This window comes from Rutilus rutilus, assembly GCF_951802725.1.
Source record: "Rutilus rutilus genome assembly, chromosome: 4".
Classification (NCBI taxonomy): Eukaryota; Metazoa; Chordata; class Actinopteri; order Cypriniformes; family Leuciscidae; genus Rutilus; species Rutilus rutilus.
In genome coordinates this window covers 40,871,812-40,892,093 of record NC_140212.1, presented here as the reverse complement: position 1 = coordinate 40,892,093, position 20,282 = coordinate 40,871,812, and the positions used below count along the sequence as shown (strand labels likewise).

General features: G+C 37.8%; 1 long non-coding RNA gene and 1 pseudogene across 2 annotated transcripts; one reads left to right on the top strand and one right to left on the bottom strand.

Annotated features, from left to right (window-relative positions):
• Window positions 1-508: 508 nt before the first annotated feature.
• On the bottom strand, window positions 509-7,175 carry LOC311289259. Its single transcript, XR_014627090.1, has 3 exons — window positions 7,031-7,175; window positions 5,172-5,249; window positions 509-5,058 (listed from the first exon to the last, which is right to left on the bottom strand). It is a non-coding gene; the product is annotated as an uncharacterized lncRNA (long non-coding RNA).
• Window positions 7,176-11,297: 4,122 nt separating this feature from the next.
• On the top strand, window positions 11,298-16,654 carry LOC311289084 (annotated as a pseudogene). The gene is made up of 2 exons: window positions 11,298-11,504; window positions 15,919-16,654. The product of its transcript is annotated as an uncharacterized misc_RNA (transcript).
• The last annotated feature ends 3,628 nt before the right edge of the window (window positions 16,655-20,282 follow it).

Sequence of the window (20,282 nt, the reverse complement as noted above, 5' to 3'; positions counted from 1 at the left end):
TTGTGCAGTCAGTGGTGGGTACCTGGAAGGGATGGGAAATATACATAACATATAAAACATATTCAACAACCCATAGGTGGCGATATATGCGAGTCGCCAATAAGCATGCATATGCAAGCGAAGAACCAGCTAGCCCACAGACGCGATCACGTCTAACATGACTAAACTCGGGTTTACTCTATCAACCTTTACTGTCTATGCTATCAACGCGTGGCTCTATGGTGGAAGCATTCGGCTTTGATGTGCAAATGGTTGATAGAAGTAACCCAGCTAACACACGACGTCGCAGTTACGTAATTTATTCGTACTTTTTGGTCATTTCATGACTTACCAACTGGCAACGTAGTCTCGACGTCGCATGTCTGTAATTTTATTACCATCAAATTACCAACTGACAACGTCGTCAGTACGGTCTGCTAAGGTAACAAAATTACCAACTACGTCCCAGTTAAGTGACGTTTTGGTCATTTCATGACTTACCAACTGGCAACGTAGTCTCGACGTCGCATGTCTGTAATTTTATTACCATCAAATTACCAACTGACAACGTCGTCAGTACGGTCTGCTAAGGTAACAAAATTACCAACTACGTCCCAGTTAAGTGACGTTTTGGTCATTTCATGACTTACCAACTGGCAACGTAGTCTCGACGTCGCATGTCTGTAATTTTATTACCATCAAATTGCCAACTGTCAGACACTATTTAAATATAAAAGATTTTTACCATACACACACATTTTTTGGGGGGGGTCATAGGCTTTAGGGAAAGACTAAACAAAATGACAATACAACTACACAACAGGCTTTAAAAGTTTTTATTAAAACAGAAACAAATGGAACAACAGAACAAAGTTTTGTTACAGCATTAAAAAAATAAATAACTGGGCAAATAGTTTAAAGCAGGACCAATAAAAAGGGGGAAAATATCTGCAGAGGAGCTGAGATCTGCATTTTGGAGCCAAATAGTTCCAGCTTCATGCACACAAGAGTGAGAAAAAAAAAACATTCAACAGAAAGAAGATTGCTGTAAACTCCGGTCTCAGTGATGGGCAGTCAGGGATAGAGTCCATTTAAAATTGAGAGAGCCTTGGTGAGCAGCTTTAACAGTAAAGGGGTATATAAATTAGAAGCATATTGGAAACACTGTAATGTTGATTTCACTTGGCAATTATTTAGATATTAAAATTAAGATGGAAATAACAAAAAAAAATTAACTGATACATTATTACAACTTTTTCTCTACGGTGGTCTTAAGGGCTTTGTCAATCTTCTCACGGTGTTGTGTTCCATGAAACGGAGTCATACATGTTTGGAGTGACATTAAGGAAAGTAAATAATGAACGAATTTCTATTTTGGTTGCACTATTCCTATAAACATTTTTTGTCACTTGTAATAAAGAGTACATTTTATATAATTCTACATTAGAATTCAACCAAGTTTTATGTAATAAACCTACATAAAATTTACTCTAAGGATAACACACTGTTGCCATGCAAAGCAGAGTGTTGCCATGGACACGCAGGATTCTAACCGTAGAGACAGAACATGCAGACTATTTTCTTTAGCAGAAGCAATACAGTCGTTTTTAAAGGGGACATATCATGCTAAATCCACTTTTTTACCCCTTAAATGCATTTTGTTGTATATTTGGAGTGTTTAGAAGTACAGAAAAGTTGAAATTATTCTCTTCAGGTGCTTCGTTGATATCTTTATATTCTGTTTTGGTCATATTTTGCAACCTGTTCTGATTTTTCTATTCTCTATTATGTTTTTTGAACAATTACGTCACAGTATTTGCAGCGGAACTGCCAAATAAGGACATCGACTCCCGGCCCAACACTTCCAGCAATCCTCCATTTTTATTTCTCGCTGTGATTTTGTAGTCTAAGCTCAAGGATGCAGAAGTTACGAGAGAGTAAGTCAAAATGTTCGGTTGTTGGATGTAGTAACCCACACGCTTCATTACACCGTCTCCCAGCATCAGAACCTCTTCGAAGTGCCTGGTTGAGTTTTATTTTTAACGGAAATGTACCCATAAAGTCATTTTTGTGTGCGCGAACGTGAAGCACTTCAAGGATAACTACTTCAGCAACAACAGGGTTTATCTAGCGGCACAGAAACTTTTGGACATCCAAGATTTGTGTCAACACAGAAAACATTTAATCATTGGATAGTAGGGCTGGGCGATATATCGCACGATGTTGTTATGCGCATCTCATCAGTAAAGCCGGTTCCTTGATTAGTAGTAAATCACCATCACCTGCTTTCAGATGGAGCGGCATTTACTACAAAGAACCGTAGTTAACTGACAAGCTGAGCCATATCGCATTAATATCGTGGACTATCGCCAACGATAATTCATGCGATATGGCTCAGCTTGTCAGATGTGCAATGACGCTGAGTTTGCTTTAGAAACACCCGTCTTCTGCTTGCTAACAATTCCTCACACACGTACACAACTCGAACCTTCCGTAAAATAATCTTTTATAAAGTTCGGAAAGGTTGAAGCGAATTACAAGGACATTCACAGGCTTCATTGCACAGGATGCGCTGTGAGAGACGCGCGCTTGTTTTGAGTCTCGTCCGTCTGTATTTTCCTTACAAATGCTCTACGAAGTCATCATTTATGTGGTTTGGAATGCAGTGAACTTATATATTTAAAATATGAATCTCACTAACAGAAGGCTGCTTTCAATTTTAAATGCTGACGTGCGCTTTGTTTGTGTACGAGACTGCTCGCGCAAGCGGCTGTGCGACTCCGTGTAAGTGTGCAAAATGAACGTAAACACAGCCAGTTATGTCTAATGCCTGGCTCACACTACAGGAGTTTTAAAATCCTAACCGATTTTGAAATCTGGTTGCAGCACACACTTAAGGAGAATCTTTGCAGATTTTCTTCCCCCAAATCTTAAACATGCTCACACTACAAGGTTTGAAAATCACGGTGCACCACACACTACAAAATGTTATTAAGATTATCGTGCCAGAAGCGCCTCACGTGATCTCACGCAGCAGATCTGAAGTGGAAAAGCATGGAAACATATGGGATATGCATTGCCATGAGACACACACACACGCACGCACGCACGCACATACACACGCACAGAGACTTTGAACCTACCGGTACTTTGAGTTAAGAGCTTAGATCGGGCCCAACAAATCAAGCCCGACCCCTACCCGAGCCCATGCACTATGTGTCCGGGCCCGGCCCAACACAAAACATTAACATAACTGTAATTATTTAAACCCGAACATTTTTAAATACGTGGGCCAGGGGCGGTGCGAGATATTTTTAACACAGGTGCTGAGGGGGTGCTAGATATATAGCATATAAGTATTGCAAAAATTGTCCACTTAATATTTAATATTCAATCATTTTAATTGTCACAATTAAAGTATTCATTTTATTAAATTGACCAAGCACAACGATCAGCATTCAATCAAATATTGATTAAAGATTTATTATTATTAGGCTAATAATGTTAACATAATATACTATCGTTATTTCGACATAATATGTGTGCAAGCAACAAGCTAGATGTGCATTATTAAATCCGGTGACGCATGCATTGATTTTGAAATCCATTTCGTTTTAACGCGCTTTTTAGTTTCGGTTTCATTACTGAACATGTAACGTTACTCGCCTTTGTGCCTGCTGACCACAGCGTAATACTTATTTATTTAGCAATAAATAAATGGGGATAAAAACGCATATGGAGTTGAGTCATTCAAAATTATCTCAAGGGAAATTCCTTCAGCATGACAGCCCTGCTGTCTTTTTGACAGCACTGACGTAATCACAATCTTGCTCATCCCGATAAATATCAAACATGTTTGATATGATCGGGGCGAGCCCGATTTGTGTGAGAGCAGATCGGGAGGGGCAAGATTCGATCTGTGAACGCCTCACATTACCAGATAATCTGCGCCGAACATCGGAACCGATCGAGGTCCTCGACAAGATTTTTTCTCCGATTCTCGTGAGGGGTAAATCGGGCATAAATCGGCCTATAACTCCTGTAGTGTGAGCCAGGCATTAAGGGATTAAACGGACAGGACAAAAAAAAAAAAAAAAAAAAAATCGCTTTGGCGGGCGCTAAAACAAGTTCAATGCAGGAAAATTGTATCTGTTATCAAACTACAAAAATGGCTGAACGGGGTGGAGTTGAACCGAGTGTCACCTCTGCAACCTGGAGAGGGGGCGGGGTATGAAGTGTCTCATTTGCATTTAAAAAGACCACACCAAAACGAGTTGCTCTCAGACGCACATCAGAAAAGAGGTAGAAAAGGGGCCTGTGGAGCTATAATAATGAGGAATTCAGACCCAAGCATTGCAGTTCCGCTTTATATAGACCACAAATGTATGATTTATATGCAAAAAGGAATTATTTAAAAGCATGATATGTCTCCTTTAAATCAATAAACTCCTTTTTAAAATCAATATTTTGTGTCAAATTATTGATTTATTTGGTAGGTAGCCATGTATTAAGCGGGATAATGTAGAGCGAGGCGGGTGTTATAGCGAATACAACCCCTTCAGGCTGATTCAAGCTCCGCTTCCTCCTGATCAGCCTGTCAGGGTAGTATTCACTATAACAACTGCCTCGCTCTACATTATCCCTTACTTATTATTTGCAGTTTCAAGAACTTGTTCAGCACGTGTCCTACATAGACCTACATAGTCAAACAGGATTAACTAGTAGCCAGTTAGTTTGGTTTTGCACTTTTCCATGGACACTCAGAAAAGTTAATGTTTAACTAAACTCTGGTACTTGTGTTGTATTTCATCTGCCTCTGGTAAAGAAATTAAGTAAAACCCCTTCTGCTCTTCCTTGTCAGATATACTGTTTATCTGTTGTGCACACACTTGTGTGTGTGTGTGTGTGTGTTGGACTAAGTATGTATATGCCCTATTCAACTACGCCACTGATTAATGCATATAGAGGAAACACACTTGTGTCATTCACCAGCTTTCACCCATCTGTGCCTTTCCTGTAATGCTGACACTCGGTCCTTCCAAACCAGCCAAATGAGGAAATCTTTAAACAGATGAATACCTGTAAAATAATGATAGGACAATAATAATAATCATTATAATAATCATTATCATCATCATCTATTATTTATCTAGCATTTATTAGCTTCTTGTTTCAGGTGAACAAACTTGTGCCTTTAGCTTTATCACGGACGTCAGAATGAGGAAGTGTACACAGGATCCCGTCACACAGAAGGGCAGGATCATGGCACCCTACAGAACCAGGGAAATTAATCATTAAAAGTATAAATGTACTTGTTCTTAGTAGTCCATAATAATAGAGCTGATACAGCTTTACTCATTGAGAGATTTATTTGTGAGGGAATAATTACCTTAAAGGAGTCATAATGTAGAAATTTCACTTTTCCACGAGAATCAATGTATGTTATGATTGCATAATGATTATACACTGGCCGGGAAGCCGATATTTAAAAGTGAAGCGTTTGTTTACCTCGGGGTTTGTAAAATAGGCCACGTGCACGCGCACGAAAAAACGAGATTTTGATTTCTTCCCCTTCTTGACGTCAAGACGGGGAGGATATACCAAATATGGACACCGCAAACCTATGCCGCGGGAAGCCCGCCCCTCTCCCCCTCTCCCCCTCAGATTCAGTTTAGTTGACTCGAGAAAGATGGAGAAATCGAGTGCACACTTGAGATGCTCTGTGGGTGACTGCCACAAACAAAATGCAAATGTGTTTTATCTACCAAAAACGGACGAAACTATCAGGGAACAGTGGATGAAATTCATTTTTAATGACGCTGTCCCAACAACTCTTTCAAGTGGCGTATCGTTAGGTGTGTGTGCTAAACATTTTACACCGGAATCTTTTACAAATTTGGGGCAGTATCAGGCGAACTTGGCCTCGAAGCTCCGTTTGGGAAAAGGTGCCATCCCAACCATCAGGGACTTGCCAGAAATTGAAAAGGTAAGACTGTGTTTTTATTGCTCTACTGTGGTTAACAAATAGCAGCTAACTGCTAATGCGGCTATTGTATATAACGTTACCTTCGAGGTAAACACGGGGAATGGACTCTACGAATGCTAGCCACATCTTTCGACTTTGTTTTACACTAGCAGCTACAGTAGTGACGGTACAGGAGTCCATGCTCAGTGGCTAAAACTGTTTAAATGCAAGTATGAAAACAATATACCACTAAACATTATTAGCCAAACTCATGCAAAACATGCAGTTTGAAAATAGCTTTCAGTTAGTGGGGCTTCTGTAAGAATGTATCTGGCAATGGTGTATTTTTTCTTTTTTCTTTGGTTGTGATTACAATTTCACTAACAATAAGTACCGTCACATTTATTGAGCTATTGCAGTATTTTGTCTATGTTTTGTACCGCTTGGAAGTAGTAAAATACATTCCTGCAACCAATCAACGCGCCCCTCATTTGCATTATTATAATGACCGTCCACGACAGCCAAAACATCGCATCAGATCTCGCGAGACAATAATGCCTTTAGAAATAAGGAAATAAGGGTCTGAGGGGCTCTGTGTTGATTCTTTTTCCACTTTTCTTTTTTAGAAGTGCCTAAAATACTATAATAGAGCATTTGGGTATCCAAGGTAACACAACATTATGACTCCTTTAATTTTATTGGAGCCTTACACATTAATTACTGTAAAAACTATGTTATTAATTTGTTCCTGGCCCTAAAGAAATGTGAATTGCTCATTACAATAGGCCATACTCTTTGAACTAAAAAAAAAAAAAAAGTAAAGTCTGTTCAAATACACAAATTAGTGAACATTTTTAATAATTAGGAATTGTGTAACAATCATTTATACATTTTATTATCTATTACACATTTCATTTAATTTTGCCTGCTTGGCCGTTTCCTTTTTTAATTATATGATGTTGTTAAGTTACTGTCTTGATGCCAGCCAATCGTTGCATTGCTGATCACGGTATAAACTTTAGAGTATTGATACATCAATACAAATGCACACAGAAGGGCACATGGGTTTCTGGGCGAGAGACTTACCCAGAGGTGGACAACCTCACTGTACGCTCACTGTACGCTCCAATGACACATTGTGCTGAAGTGACCAGATGTCAGGAGACTGAGGACATCCAAATGTCTCCCTTCTTGAGCCTCCCATTGGACATGGTAGAGTAGTTTCCAAAACCACTGCCTGGGTGTAATGAAAAAACTCAATTTAGCATATAAGACCAGTAATTCAAATTGAATAATTCATTCTTAGAATTAAACAGTATAGGGCCTTCAAAATGATGATACCAAAATAACATTTTGTTAAGAACCAGAACTTTAAAAGGATATTAAGAGGTCTTCAATATTTCTTGGAATACAATGCAACAAAAATTGCTAAAGTCAACAGATTTTACTAATAGATCTACAAATCTCTGTAAAAATAAAAATAAAATAACGATGTTGCCATTTCTCTAAAGGCAGTTGTGGACTAATGGTTAGAGTCAGACTTGTAACTCAAAGGTCTCAATACAGACAGGAAACAACCGAGGTGCCCTTGCTCTTCACCCCCGATCTCTCCCCTGGCGCTGCCCACTGTCCAAGGTTTGCTGTGTGTGTTCACTACTCCTAATGTGTAAACTAACTTGGATGGGTTAAGTGCAGAGGCCAAATTCCGAGTACTTGGCCTTCACTTTCACTAAAGTCATTTTTACCCCTGTAATTTTGGCTTCATCTCAGATGAAAATAGTACAATAAATTACTTGTCACAGACAAAGTTGATATTGTTATGGACGATCTTATAGTTGAACCCCTCCAGAGGGACAACACAAAAAGAGCCGAAATTAAGGTAAAGACTTTTACGTGTTTGTTATTTTTGCCTTTGGAAATTTTTGTCTTTGGAAATTTTTTGTCTTTGTATTATTCTAAATATTTTTAAAGAAAACTAAATCATGTTGTGATGATTCATAAACCTTTTTAAACAAGACTATGAGTAATTTTTCCCTATTAATACTAAATTAATTTTTAATAAAATAATAATATTAGCAAACGCACCTAGCAACCGAACCTAGAATTGAAGTGGTTAGATGCTCCGCTGACGACCTTGGATTGACGTCTTGCATCTTTAATCTAAAGGTAAGGGCAATATTTGATTACAGTGGATTATGAAAATGTTTTAGAAGGATCTAGATATTACAGTGGAATAGAAATACAACACTTCCCAAAAAGACCATAAAACAGTTGCAGCTCATACAGAACGCTGCTGCCAGATACCCTAATTTCTGTCATTTTCTCCTCTGCTAAAAAAAAAAAACTTTTAAGCCTCTTAAAAGTCCTTGTCCTTACTCCTAACAATTTTGACCTTAAGACCTCTTTTAAGGGTTAAGATGCTTTCTGAATTACTTTACTAGGATTTGTATTTAATTTTAAGAGTAAACACCCACATTTCTAAGAACTTTCTTAGGATTTTGTCACTAGGAGCTACTCTTTGCATTAATAGGGTTAGGGTTATTCATAACTTTTTATGAATACGGGCCCAGATGTGCTATTACAGTAGTCACATTCAAATCCAGACTCAAAACACATCTGTTTAGCTGTGCATTTACTGAATGAGCACTGTTCGTACTTTAATTATTCTTATTTCTTTTGATTATTTTAATTTCTTCTATGTAAAGCACTTTGGATTACCATTGTGTATGCAATGTGCTATATTAATAAACTTGCCTTGCCGGTCCCTGCATGTTTCTGTTGTACTGAAGGGTTCATTCTAAAACCTGTAGAAATTTCCTGCACATATTGTCAATGTATAAATAAAACAATATCCTGCAAAAAAAAAAAAAAAAAAAAAAAAAACTGCAGGATTTCTGTAGGTTATTCTTGTAAGGAAAACGGTTTAATTCACAACTAATTAACATATGGATGCACCTTGCACTTCTCTTACATGTTTGATTTACTTTAAATTCTATAAGATAGTTTTCATCATTGCATTTTAAAAATTATAAAGCTCCTTTAACAGGGCCGCGTGCAAAACGCGTTGAACGCTCACAATCCCACAAATTATCATACTATGAAAAAAACATACATTTCCACATATTATTCCATATCATACTATACAGTACAGCATTTATTAATCTTTAATTTCAACATTTACTAATGTTTTATTAAAACCTTGTAAACATTAGCCTAGTTAATGCACTGTGAACTAACATGAACTAACAATGAACAGCTGTATTTTTATTAACCTTAAAGTTACAAACTTACAAATACTGTAACAAATGTATTGCTCATAGTTAGTTCTTGTTATAAAGTGATACCAATTTAGGCTAACATAAAACAAAGATGAGTACAATTATCATTATCATTAATAAACTGAATTTTGTGTAAGTTACAGTGATAAAAACATGAAATAGGCCTAATGCTGCAAACAGAACACAAAACAGTGTAAAACTAACACAGTAAGCGCGTTTCCTCTTGCTCACACCGGTTTGAATAACATATAACGTTACTTAAAGTCTTTTTACATATCTCTAAAATTAAAATAAACAGATTTGAGGGCATTAGCACGTTATACTCACCGCTAAACTGAATGAGTTGACAAGGCCAACCTCGCTTATTGAACTTCTTTTCTTCCAGAAAACGCCTCTCTTCCGTTCCACTTGTGAATGACCACGGGTTGTATTTCTGTCATGTCTTTGTGTTTTAATTGTGATAGTCCACAAATATGACCGTATATGAATGATGTCGTCAGTGAATAATCAACCAAACCGTATTTTATGGAGCAGACACTCCGGGAAAATACGCTGACTGACCCGTAACCCGTAATGAGCATCAGCTGATCTCGAGACTCGTTGTGAGGACAACGACCGCGCGAAGGAAGAAGATCTGGTGGTCACGTGCGGGCAATTTATGCGGGCGGGTGAAAAAGTTCGTCTTACAAAACAACATAACTGCAGTACAAACGGTAGACCTATGAAGACTTCATATGCAAAAACCAAAAAGTCCATCTGAAGGTTTTTTATTTATTTAAATAAGGTTTTTTTTTATTTTTTTTTATAAAGCTCCTTTATTAGTTTCAATAATTTCACTTTAATGACAACTAAAATGACCTCATTGCCATTAAAGTGAAATTACTAAACCTAAACATAGGAGCCTGATTAAAAAAAAAAAAGTCAGATGAGGTTTTTGCATTTAAAGTCTTCACATGCATATCAGTGCATCAGTGTTATTGTTTCAATCTGGTTTCAATATACTTCATTATACAGCAGATCTACAGTTGTACTGCAGTTATACTTCACTATAATGAAGTTGTACTTTTTGTACTGCAGTTTTACTGCTGTTGAACTTCAATGTACTGCAGTTATATTGTATCTATACTTCGTTATACTGCAGTGCAAATCTACAGATGCACTTCATTGTACTGCAGTTTTACTGCAGTTGTACTTCATTGTACTGCAGTTATTTTTTGTAAGGGGTTTTTCATTGTTGTGTACAAGAGTTAAAAACTATAAATACTGTTCGTTTTCTCCCACAAACCGCTCGTTTCGTGTCTTAGGCCATCAATGTGTACTTACGATGGGGAATTGTTTCATTTAGACGATGGGGAATTTTTTAATTTGGACTTTGTGCATGCTCTTTGAGACAGTGACCATATACCTGTGAACAAAACAATGAACCAATGAGAACAAGACACATGAACAGGGGAGTACATGGCAGGTTCACAAGAAATGACAAACCAGGGAAGCACATGACAAGAAACTGAAACATAACCCAACACCATCTGTGACAATGTGACACTATTCATGCCTCATGTATTTTCATATGACATGAGGCATGAAATATATTGTCACATACATGTACACATATTTATACATGCAACATGTAGATCAACTGTTATGCTTGAATTTTTATGCATGTTGAAAATATATTTTCAAAATATATTTCAATATATTTAACAGTGTCTCACATATATGTGAATATATTACATTTCTGTATGGGAAGGCCTGCAGCAGCGGTTTGGAAACATGCTGGTAGAGCCAGAGTTTATTGCGGCTGCAATACTTGTCTCGAAATTTAAAACATCCTGGACATCGGATGAAAACATTGTCAAACTAGGTAAGATTATTTTATTTTTATTTTTAAAAGTGTCATTAGTTAAAGATTCAGAGAAACTGAGCCAAATATGTTTTTTTTTTAAGATATCCAACAAAAATTTTATCTTGACATTCTCAATTTGTTTAGGTTTGTTTAAATACTGTTCTTTTGATATTTTAATCTGGAGAAATGTGTGATTATAGTAAAGTTTTGATTCTTAGCATCTATGCAAATGTCCATTTCAGGCCTGGACTACATCAAGGACCATCTGGAGGAAGAGACTTTGAATCAGCCGCCAGCTGATGGTTCCAGTGGCTCTGAGGAAGAGGACTTCTTTGCGAGCATGAAGCCTACTCATGGTCAGGAAGGTATCAAGCAGTTAGATGGCTACCTTGCCTGCAAAGCTGATGACAAAGACATTCTCAAGTCCTTCCCATCAGTCTGTAAGTTGTCAATACTGAAGCTCAATACTGCTTTACCCGCCTCTGCAGCTTGTGAACGTCTTTTCAGCACAGCAGGGCTTATTTTCAGTCCCAGGAGGGCAAGAATGGACTCACACAACTTTGGGAATCAGCTCCTTCTCAAGCTGAATAAAAGATATTGCCACTTTAGTTAGATCATCAGTGCCATACTGTACTAGCATGCTCACCAAAAGTACACTTAATGGAATGCTGATTAATAATGTTTACTGCCACAACTATTGGTCATTGCCATTTGAGGCTTGTTATTTTAGTATGTCACTTGTGATGACAGGTTATGTAATTTGTTTTGAGATTTTCACACTATGCTGAGGTCACCTTAGTTGATATTATTTATTCATTTATTTAATTTAATTTTTTTACCAAGTATCACCAGGTTTCATGTGAAGCAGTATAGAGTTAATACACAAAAACTGACAATTACATGTAAAAGCATTACTAAATATTGTTCCTGACTGTGTGGGGAAATTCATAACTGAAGTAGTATTATATACACCTACTGTATGCAGTTGTGACTGGCAAGTGCGTTTCTTCTGATCACAAACACTAGTTCCTATTACAGTGAATCTGATATGGCCAGTTTATATTTATACACAGAGACATTCAGATATAATATAGTAAAGGAAAACTCATGTGAACCTGTGTTTTGCAAGTTTAAGTTTAAATAAAAACTTGGATAACTGTTACAAATAATGTTAAACTGAAACTACCTGCTCTCAAGTCCTGTTATTTCATTTAGTTCTAAAGGAATTTTTTGTGCTTATGAAATTTTTTTATAGACATCAGTGTCTGACTAATTAATGTCATTTTATTAATAGATTGGTGTGCCAAGAGTGACATCCCAGCAAACACATTTACGTTGTGGCAACGTCTCTGGCACGTTGCATTTCTGCTATGGCAAAGTCGCTGTATACGTGCTCGCAACATTGTAACAACGTAGAATTGTAAGACGTGACAGGGCTGTAGCAACGTTGTTGCGCGACATTCAGCAACTGAGAGACGACGTTCTGACAATATTTTTATATGGTGTATTTTGTTAGATAATTACTTTTTATCGTTTATTGTTTATCTATATTATTTAATGGGGCTATCAACACCTGCAAGTGTAGCCTACACTTTAAAGAGTAAAAATGACAGAAGGTTTCGTTAATTCAACTTTATTAAAATTGCATATAATCAAATTGCACTTCCAAAAGTCATACATTTGTTAAAAAAAAAAAGAAAAAAAAAAGAAATAAACGAATACACATTTATTTTAAGTATAATAAATAAAACATGAAAAGGAAAGGCAGATCAGAACATTTAATGAACAAAACCGGGTCTGTATGGCGGACAGTAGCCGAGCAGGTGTCACCGGGGAAACATATCCACAAATCCAGAGGAGCAAAGAAACGAATGAGACTAAATAGCGGAAAAATCAAACGAAAAACTAAACAGTGCGAGCGATGCTTCATTAATCACATTAGAAATTAAAGCTGTAGGTTGTGTTTGATAGCTGAGGTAGGCTAAACGCAATACTCACGTATCCTTGCTCGATGATGAATGAGAACACAATGAGCCCAACAGGTGGTTGGAATTTAAAAGGCTGATTTTCCCGCTTCAGGGCAGTGACGAGTACATTATGTAGTCCAGTGGTTGTCAAGACACCCTAGGCACAACCTTAAGCAATGGCCCTGAACGATGGTTTAATGTCAACATTGTGACAACGCTGTAACAACTTCACCACACAACGTAGTTATAGCAACCTTTTGGCCATGTTGTTAAAACGTTGTTAGAAGGTTGGCTACGTTGTGCGAACGTTCTGTGTTTGCTGGGATTAGAGTCTTTATGTAGACTGAGTTAAGCAAGAGTCCAGGGCTTAAAGTATTCCGGCCGGGGGCCGGATTTCCGGCTTGAGGGCAGGTCCGGCCTCCGGCTCATGCAAAATTTATTTATCAGGCTGCAAATTACAGTCGGAGGCACTATCGGCGTGGACGCGCTTGAAAAAAATGGGCGCGGACGCGCTTGAAAAAAATGAGCACGCATACCGCGCGGCTACATTTGAAATAACGAACTTGAGCGCGCAAAAGACGCGATATGTGAACAGGCCCTATCTGACTTGAATAACACACCGGTCCTCTTCAACCTACCACCTTGATTCAAGAGTCAGCGCGCACAGCTGTCACAGCCAATGGGAGCATGATATTAGGTTGTCTTAGCCCATTGCTAGAGAGGAGGGCGGGTCTTGTGCAGGAAGTGAACCAGTTCGCAGTTAGCTTCAGAGCTGCCAACTCTCACGCATTCACCGTGAGACACACGCAATTGACACTTTTCACACGCTCTCACGACACACATCTATTTTCTCACGCACAGAAAAATCGCGAAGCAAAGAGGACACGGAGACCGACAGACTAGACAGAGCAGGTTACTTATGATGTAAAAAAAACTCAGCTCTCAGACTCTGTCACTTTTATTACGAAATTCAAACAGTAAATACCGTTTTGGCGCTTGTAAACATGTGACGCGACCACTGATCTATATAGAATGACATTATATAGATCAGTGGACACGACAGATCCCTAGCGGCAGGTGAACCTATCATCTCTAGCTAGTAAATAAAAACGAATGAACAATGTTGAAAGATACAGTAAAATTACCGAAATGTATATTCCTTCATACATAATATCGACCAATCAATGAAACAAATGGGTCAATAAAACAGCTGGAGAACAATTATGTTACATTTACAACATTTACCTCAGGAAAGTCATTTGATGACCATAATATAGGCTATAGCACGGTAGTTGGCTAGAAAAAAAGAGCTATAGAGAGTATTTTGCTAAATATGTGTTCTATATTACATATTTATTATGTTTTTACTTATATCATTAAATAAAGTTGTTATTATAATTAAAAAACGCATTATATATCTCTCTGTATGCTTACAGCATTAGGTGAGTTGTTTTTTTCTTAAGAAAAATGAATGCCTATCTTGTGTAGCCTACCTAATATTTATTTAAATGAGTCAATATTAAATCAAATCACAATAATTTAATTGAAAAGCAGAAATTGTACCATGTAGCCTAAACATTGTAACATGTTGTCACTAAGCCTAATAAAATTCAGTTTAGTTACTAAAATGTTTTGACAATCACAATACACTTATTGTGATGCAATAATTTTGTCCCCCCAATTCTTCTCTTTTTTAACCAAGCAAAACATATTTTGCATAAACATACCCTTATGGTCTTTATTCCTCTACAGCAAATTTTTAAATATTGCACTTTCAGGGAGACTTGGGCCTAACACATTCAGCCAGTTGGAGCAGAAAAACACACCAGAATAGGCCTGTTTAGTAAGCAGGATTTGATGGCCGCATTCCTACACTTATAAAATGCAATTCAGTGTGGAAGTAATCCTAGTATTCAGAATACGTTACTCAGATTGAGTAACTTAACGGAATACGTTACAAATGACATTTTTGGACATGTATTCTGTAATGGAATACATTTTGAAAGTATTCTTCCCAATACTGTGATTAGACAATTAACCAATGACAACATGCCACAAAAGACTAGAGGTGTGTTCGACATCGGCTGCAGCTGAATGTAACCGATCGCCGAGAGTAGCCGCGTGCAGGCGGGGAGGAGCTGCAAACGGAGATATGAAGCCGGACACGTTGTGGCTCCCGTAGTTTTCTGCAATTACGTCAGTCATGGCAGATCACGCGGCGTTTGCTTGCTTTATCGCAGACGAGCTGGAAGCGATAGAAATTCCATTATTTTTGCATGACATTGAGCACAATGAGCAACGAAGGTGAGCAAAGGTTAAATGTAATAAGTACCTTTTTAAACAAATGATAGACGCATTATTAATTTAGTTTTAAAGTTACTACCTAGAATCCTAGAAAATTATATGTTGAATAAAAATACTGTATTGAAAGTCTAAAGTCTTTGAATGTATTACTGATGTAATGGGTGGCTTTTATAATCAATAGTGTTGCTAGCCTTTTGGTTTAAATACAGAGAATTACTCATTCCGACAAAGAAATAATGGACTTAACTCCAATTTCAACACTTCTGTATATACTAATTATTTGATTAAAATTCCAATTCAACATAAAACATTGATAATACATTTTTGACTACATGTGTGTTCAGTTAGGCTACATGTATATAGTGAGTACAATTCCTCTTGTTCTTATATAGAATGGTTCCAAAAATAGACAATTTTGTGTAGGATGTTGTCCCTCTATACAGTCCCTCAGAATTTAGAGGTCATTCATTTCAGGCTTTCCAAGAACAAGTGGAGGTATGTACTGGTTAATATATAATTCATTGAACTATTACAAGTGTTAGCATGTTGTCTTGATAACCTATTTTTCTACCTTTGCAGGATGTCATTACTACCCTTGGTCCTGTTTATATGAATTTACAACAGACCAAACTGCCACTCACAAACAGTGTTCTTGCCTGCCTTTGGACATTGGCCAATCAGGAGTCATATCGTGGGGTGGCAGATAGATTTAACATGTCAAAATCCACTCTTGCCAAGCATCTCCATGAGTTTTGTTGCAATGTGAACACATACATGGCCCACCACATTTCCTGGCCCAGAGGCCAAAGGCTGGAGATGTCAAAGTTATGGTTTGACGCAGCAGGTTTCCCCAACACTGTATGTGCAGTGGATGGGTGTCACATTCCTATAATGAGACCCCACTGTGATAATCCCCTAGCATACATGAATAGAAAACAGTTTTATTCTGTAAATTTAACTGGGTTTTGTGACAGTCAGCGGCACTGGGTCACCCTGGGAGTTGGCATGATGCCAGAGCATTTTGCTTTACATAAGTTGTTGTATTCTTGAAGAAGATCCTCATTCCCTTGTTCCACAGGGAATGTACATAATTGGGGATTCTGCCTACCCTTTGTTGCCTCAACTTATGAGGCCTTATAGAGACAATGGCCACTTGTCTGCTAGGCAAAGATGCTTTAACAGAAAGCTCAATGCAGCTCGCATGGTCATTGAGCATGCATTTGGCATTCTAAAATCAAAGTTTAGGAGGCTCCATTGCCTGCAAATGAGAAGCATTTCCAATATCAGTTCAGCAGTCTCAGCCTGCTGCATTTAGCATAATCTTTGTTTAGAGCCCAGTGATCAAGTTGTTGTGGTAGATGATGGTGTTGATGATGAACCACACCTCCAGCAACCCCACAACACTATTGCATGTCATTACAGAGACCAGATTTGTGGCCAGATCTAACTTGTATGTGTATACTGAACATACAAAAAAAAAATGAAAAGTAAATATTTTCTAAAGATATTTGAATGTACAGAAATATTCAACAAATGATAAAAAACAGAATTTGTGTTGAAATAAAGAAATGCATTTTATTGAACACTACAATAAATGTATATTATTGATCAAAATTTGTTTGTCATTAGAAATTGTTACTTGGGAACATAAAAAAAAATCTGTGAAGTAAAACATATATAGTGGACCTTTTGGTTAAAGGTGTTAATCAAAGGAGAAAACATCTTTACATTATCATTTTATTGAGGTTCATGTGGCTTCTTTAATAGATGTATCTTCAGCTCCTCCACAATTGTTCCCAAGCTGGTCACCATCTTTTATTCGAAGGACCTTCTGCGCCTCTCCTTAAGTTGCCGCCATCTCTCCAGATCTGGCCTTACCAGGGACTCAAGTACAGCAGTCCTTCTCTCTGCATGCTCTTCGTAAGCCTCCAGAAATTGTGAGGGTTGTGGTTGTCTCTGCCTGCTTGTGAGGTTTGTATTTCTTATGGTTAAGGTTCCCGGCTGTTCATCCATACTAGCACCTGCTGGCTGGTCTTGAAGAGAAGTAGTGGGCCTGCTTTTGGAGGAGGTCTCTTCCAAACCCAGAGGTGTGGAGTGAATGGTGCCAGGTGGTGCAGTACCGATCCCCGATGACCCAAATAACTCATCCATTAGCTGGTGGTTGGGGTTTCAAATGTACAATGAAAATGGCCAATGTTTCAGTCTTGTAAGACATGACAATGTTAATTCAGAAACGTAAAAGTAATAAATCAGTCTTAAACTTACTGTATAGTACTCCCAGGTGATCTACCCCTCCCCAGTTGCATGGCGTCTGTCTTTTACTCTCTTATAAGTGGTTAACATGTTTGCTAGTTTTGTTGTAGTTGTAGCCCTTTTGTGAGAATGAGTTTTGTCATTTTTTTATAGAAAGCCATTTTTTTCCTAAAGTAGAGTTGCTGATGAGTTTTTGTAAGGTCCAGTAGAAATAATGTAATTTTATGTGTTATTTCTGTAAAATGGAAGGGATAGGGAGAGAAATAAATTAACACTACAAAACAAAGAAAATAATGTAATTTAACCACAGCATTGACATTTATCTTCCTTACAGTATTTGATGCAATACCTTCTGATTCATGCCTGTCTGACTGGAAGGAGGGGGATGAAGGTTGAATGGATGCTGAAGGGTTTCCACACACTGCACCAGGTTGCAGAGTGGCAGGCGGTGGGTCCTTGACAGTGGAGGTAAGTAGTACAGGGGGTCTAGTGGTAGTAATGGGGCACTGGCTGGTTGATGGTGGTTTCACAAAACTGAGGTTTAGGGGTGCCGGCGACCTAGTGGAGGTAATGGGACAAGGAATAGGAGTTGGAGGAGCTTTGCAGCACAAGCTGGGCCACTGATAAGAGCTGTTTGGAGAGAAGATTGTAGATGTGGTCATTGTCACTCTAGAAATATTTCCAGTATATTCTTGTTCATTAAGTAAATGTGTATCTTGTTTTGTTTCAACAGCTGATACTTTCTCCATGACAGAAGAAAGGAACATTTGATCTGGGGAAATAAATGATAAATAAAACACTTGCACAAATCATTGGTGACTTGTAATTATTCCACAGTTCTGCGGATTACTTACCATTTTGCATCCTTTCAGCAATGTCCTTGGAAACCGTTAGCATGACAACATTACCTTTGCTGTCTGCCACATTAATGGTTACGTTGTCCATTTTGTTGTGTGTTACACAGAGTAATGCAGGTTCTTTATATATCCTAAGGAACCATGGGACCATAGCCAACACCTGTTCCATTCATTATAACTAATAGTTAGCAACAAATGCAACTACCCTTTTAAGTCAACTTTCAGTTTTGGCTCAACATTAATTAGCAGTGATTTCCATTGGTTTTATGATTTAGTGAACTTAATGAACTTAAGAACTTTATGTATTACACACTTTTGAGATGTGTGTGTATAAGTGGTGTTTTGGAAGGGTGTCTAGAGAACATATTGGATATATACTTTAGCAGTTTGACATGGGTGTTTCTGCTAATACAAAATGATAAAAGTAATCTATAAAAAAAAAAAATCCTGGTGGGTATGTGTTTTTCTTTAAGAAGGTTTCAGCAACAGGATTTACAGTACCCTCCAGCTGAGCTCTTTTTAACATTTGAGACAAAACACCATTCCTTTTCATATAGGCCTACAGAAAAGCACACTTCTGTTTTATTTATATTGTGATTTAGACCAACTCTTTGAAATTGAACAGAATGTTGTCCTGTTGTTAAGTTGAAGATGCAGCAAGTTGTTAGCAGTTTGTTAACCACATGCAGGTGAAGTATGAACACAGCATAAGAAACTAGAGAATATGAAGAAACCATATGAACAAATGGAGGAACATAATGTATTATGTATTATTTGTATAGGAGCATACAATTATGACAACATTAGATTTTGAGTTATTCTTAACAAATGCTCATTTGAATAGTTTATGCAGCGGAATACTGTAAAAGGTCTGTATCAAAAAGAAAGTCATACAAAATAAACATACACAAAACCTATATTAACAATATGAAACAAATAATAAAGTAAATACAATAAAATGTATTGAACTGTTTTAAAAGTCCATTATTGAGAATTTCTGGAACGGAAGCCGTCACAATAAACTTGAAACGCACGTCATCGGTGTCGTCAATGTATCTGGCCAATCGTGGATCAGTTGTGTCGTCATCAGAACCTGTGCAGCCGCTCTTGAGAAGCTTCGCTGGCTGAGTTCTCCGGCTGCTCTCGAATCGCTCTCGCGGTACTTTAACGGCATACGTCACAGTCATGTGGCGTCGGCGCTGCATCAAGTCGGACAAAATTTCTAACCGGCATGCACTGCTTCAAGTCAGCCGCCGATCGGTCTGCGCAGAGCTGCATGAAGTTGAACAAACCTAACGGAAGCTCATGGCAGGATCACATGAGGGCAAGGGAATCACATGACAAGACAGGAAACATGACTGACATGAAACATGAGCCCAAAGCATTACATAAACTCTGCAGGACGTAATTCTTTTAAATCAGTTATGGGTTGCTTCTAGAGGGCGTGCCGTTGTCCTGCGCAGAATCTGCTTGTTTCTGTTTTTGACTACTCTAAATAAACTCTGACCATTTATCACTGGAAAATAACAGATCCAATCCTGAGATCCAGAAAGAAAAGAAACGAGACTTAATCAGGGTAGACTGCTCTTTGTGCTACTCTAATCTTTAACTTTGTTTTTCAGTCCGTAAACAGGAAGCCTGCTGAAGGATACACAGAAGACTGAGACTTTAGGGAATTTTACGAATAATTTTAATATTTGCTTTTATTTTGCAAGTTTTAAACATTCAGTTATATCAGCCATATGCATTTATTTATTATTTTTAAAGAGAAAAAGAGTGAGTTTCACTGATGATTAGGCAGCATTGTTGATGTAAGAAAATTGCGAAGCAGTA